Raw genomic sequence first — 4,049 nt, 5'->3', positions numbered from 1 at the left:
CATTATATTTAACAATCCAACATGCATCGACAATAGCCATGCATGCCACATTTAATAATCAACCAACATGCATCAAGCATAGCCATACATGTCACCTTTAATAATTAACCAACATGCATCAAGAATAGCCATGCATGTCACATATACACAGGGTGTAGTTTTCTTACCTCCGGTTCGAGTGAAAGTTAGAACGAGAATGACCCCTGAGAAAGATCGATCCTTAATCCTTTAACGGTCACCTAGTCATAACCAAAACAATCTCCAATTGATGAAAATTACCAAAGATAGGGTCTTAACCTAAACCCCACTCTCGGGACCTCGAAACATGCCCACACGGTGAGTAGATTCAATCCCGGGCCTTAAGGATTGAAACCCCGAGCCAAAAACCCTTAAAAACACCCAAAACAGGGTTTTGAAGGAATAGGGTAACGCTACAGCGCTGCCCTCCTAGCGCCCCAGTGCTCAAGACAGAACCACAACCGCCCTACTGAAGCCCTGTGTAGCGCTATAGCGCCCTCTGATGGGCGCTGTAGCGCTACCCCCAGATAGAGCCACCCCTGAAACTTTCCTCTTCGACTCCTTCAATTCTAACTCGATTCCAATACTTCCAAACCCCATTTTTGGTGCCAAATGAACCCAAAAACCATCTCCACATGTCCTAGGGACCACAACCCCAAGAACCTTAGTCAAAACTCCAACCAATTCCCAAGTTTCCAACCCAAAAACCAGCTGAAACTTAACTTGGAAAACAGAGCAAAAGCAAGAGTTCTAGTGGCTAGAAACTCACCTCAATCTCAGCAACACACCCTCTTCAATGGTGGAGCATAACCCTAGCTTGGCTAAGCTTGGTTCCTTGGCTTAATTCCTCAAATTGAGCTTGAAAATCCAAAGAGAAAAGAGGAAGAAAATCTATCGGGAGGGAAGGAAAAGAAGCTCTATTTTTGATACTCTTCTACAGCCTCAATGGCTGATATATATCCTTTGAGGGGAAAGGACCTAAATACCCTTAGGTCTAAAATAAAACCTTAACAGTCACCAAGGGCAAAACCGTCCTTTCGCACCTTATTTCATTAATCACAGTTAACACCCTCCAATTCCCGCTATTCTCAATAACCTCAAACACCAATAATCCATATCCCATTACCCTTTAATTCTCGGTAATGGTCTAATCATTAAACTCACCCCGAGACTCACCCCGAGCCTCGAACTTAAACCCGTTATGACTAGACCGAACACTTGCATTTCATGATCGTCTCATGCCGAATAGCTCAAACCAATCCACCTTATAATGTGGCTATATCAATTAATCACAAACATGCACCAAAATACACATTTACGCCCACAGCAGCCAAATACCAAAATACCCTTATAATTATAAATACTCCCATATGCACGCATTTATCATCATATAATAATATAATTCACATAAACATGCATATGATAATTAAATAGCATCATAATTCAATTATGACCCTCCCGACCTCCTAATCAAGGTCCTAACCCTTATTAGGAAATTCGGGGCATTACACTCAAGGTTCTTCAAGTTAAGATTGACTCCTCCGAGGCTACTGCCAACTGCCTGAAGGCAGAAATCGACACCAAGACAGTGAATTTTGATGCTGCCAAGACTGAGATCGATCTTCTGAAGGCATAGACAAGTGTTGCCAAGGTCGAGGCTGAACGCTTGAAGAAAGAGAAGGATTTCGTCTTCAGAATTCTTGAAGACGAGAAAAAGCTTCTCACCGAGGAGTTCAAGGCCAAGAAAGACTGGCTACAAATCGAGCAATGCATAGGATATGGTCTCTGAACTCGACATTGACACCTTCAAGATAAAGAAGAGGAATTTATCTCCAAATGGAAGGCTTGGTTGGTCGAAGAGGAGGTCATAGCCACAACCTAGGATGACAGGAATGGGGAGGACAAAGGCGAGGAAGCTAAGTCTAGCTTAGTTGACCAATAGTGAATTGCTTTAAACAGGGCCACGTCCCTTAGAACTTTTTTTATAATTATATTTTTTGTGCCCTTGGGGCAAAAGACAATTTACAGCTCGATTCTGAGCTTTTTTAATTATCTTATGACTTTATATTTTAACGATAGTTTTTATGCTTTCAACTTTTCACCTTGAAAGCCCTTTTTGCATATTAACTACCTTTAGATTTTTGCCTTAATACTATGCATCATATTTTTTGGTTGAAATATTTCGAGCACATTATGATTAAGGACCTACTTTTATACTTGTTCATTCGTATAAATATATGATGGGTTTAAGCTCGAATTTCAATACATTCATGCATATTTTATTCGAAATACCCCTGTTCGACTTCGTTACTATCAAAGTCAAACCTTACTTTTACCATATATTAAAAAAAAAATACTCAAATGGTGTGTAACGTCATTAGTCTAGTTATATTTTGTTTTTCCAATTACTTTTCCTCATCCTCGAGTACGACCTCGAGGTTGCGAGCTCGAAACTCATTGCCAAAAATTTCCAGTCCTAGCTTCGACTTATGGTTTTTAATTGGTTTATCTAGAATTCCAACTTTTGACTGTCGATTAGGTCTTGCTGGTTTGTTCCAAACTTGTTTAGTTCCTGTGTTTGGTTAATGATCCATACACTTATTGTTTTCTTCATGTCGGGTTAATAATCTAAACATTGCTATTAAAGTTAATTTTTATTTATGCTATATTTTTTCGAGCCTATATGCCCCCTTAATATCCTATGATTGCGATCTTAGGTTATTGAATTTTGAGGGTTTGCAAAAAAGTATTAAAAATACAGCATTTGAATGAAATTCAATAATTTATTAATCAAAAAGTAAAGATCAAATACATGCTTGGTTAAAACGAATAAACATCATTCCTATATTTTTTATAATAAGGTCGTAGATGTTCATCATTCCAAGCTCGCTGAACCAATTCTTCATTCAACCTAGCTAACTTATAAACTCTATGTCGAATATGTTATATTATTTTATAATATAATGTAAAATTATATTATATTATAATATAATGTTTTAGATTAAATAAATGTGATTGTAACATATAATAGAGAGTTACAATATTTAGATATATGAGATATATCCAAATAATGTAACATATTTGGTGTTACAAATTTGTAACTTCCAAATATTACCATTCATTGTGTAAAATTGTTGTTACACAATATTGAGATGAATTTCATAAAACCATATGTGATATGGCTGTTAGAGATATGATTTTAACCCCAATAATGTGTTTTGGGAGTTACAAAATCATTTGGGAGGGTTTGGAACCATTTGGAAAAACAACATAATTTTTTGTGCTGAAATTGGTCAGTGGCCACGGCCACCAACATTCAATGGCTGCGGCCTGTGGGACAGAGACCAGTGGCCACGGCCACCATTGTCTCTGGCCGCGGCCACAGGCCAAAAAACTGACCAATTTTTCAGTTTTTTCAATATTTGTTGAACGGCTCAAAAAACCCAAATAACTCCCAAATCTCTTTTTTAATTCCATATTAATCCAATTAAACATTGGTAACAGCCATGGGGGTTGGTGGAATTTGAAATTCAAAGGGTGTCTCTAAACTCTATAAATAGGAGCCTATAGCTCACTTGTAGGAAACAACTTTTCTATCCACTAGAGCACTTGGCTAGAAACACCTTGAGGCTTGATAATTCCAGAAAGCTTTTCCAATATCTGAGAGAGATCCCTTAGTGCTTGAGTTAGGGGGAAATAAGCTTTTGGACAAAGGTTTTAAACCTTGTTCAAGTTGGTGATCCCCAATCCTCTTCACTTAGGTTGTGTAAGTGAGAGTTTGATTGTGTTTCTGTTCTTCTTTTTATTCTATTGCTTTTCTTCTTATTCTCTTGTTCTATTTACTTGTATATTTTGTTTAATAGTTGTAATATTTTCATTTGGTCTAAACACTTTATTTTACTTGTAATCTTTTGCTTAGAGTTGTATTCTCACTATTCTCTTCTTCATCATCATCTTCTTCCTTTCTTTAGTTTATTTGTGTTTTCAGTTATAGAGTTGTAACCTTATTTAATCAATCTATATTTACTTGT

The sequence above is a fragment of the Humulus lupulus genome, chromosome 8, assembly GCF_963169125.1.
Source record: "Humulus lupulus chromosome 8, drHumLupu1.1, whole genome shotgun sequence".
NCBI classification, from domain to species: Eukaryota; Viridiplantae; Streptophyta; class Magnoliopsida; order Rosales; family Cannabaceae; genus Humulus; species Humulus lupulus.
Note: the sequence above shows the minus strand (reverse complement) of the source record.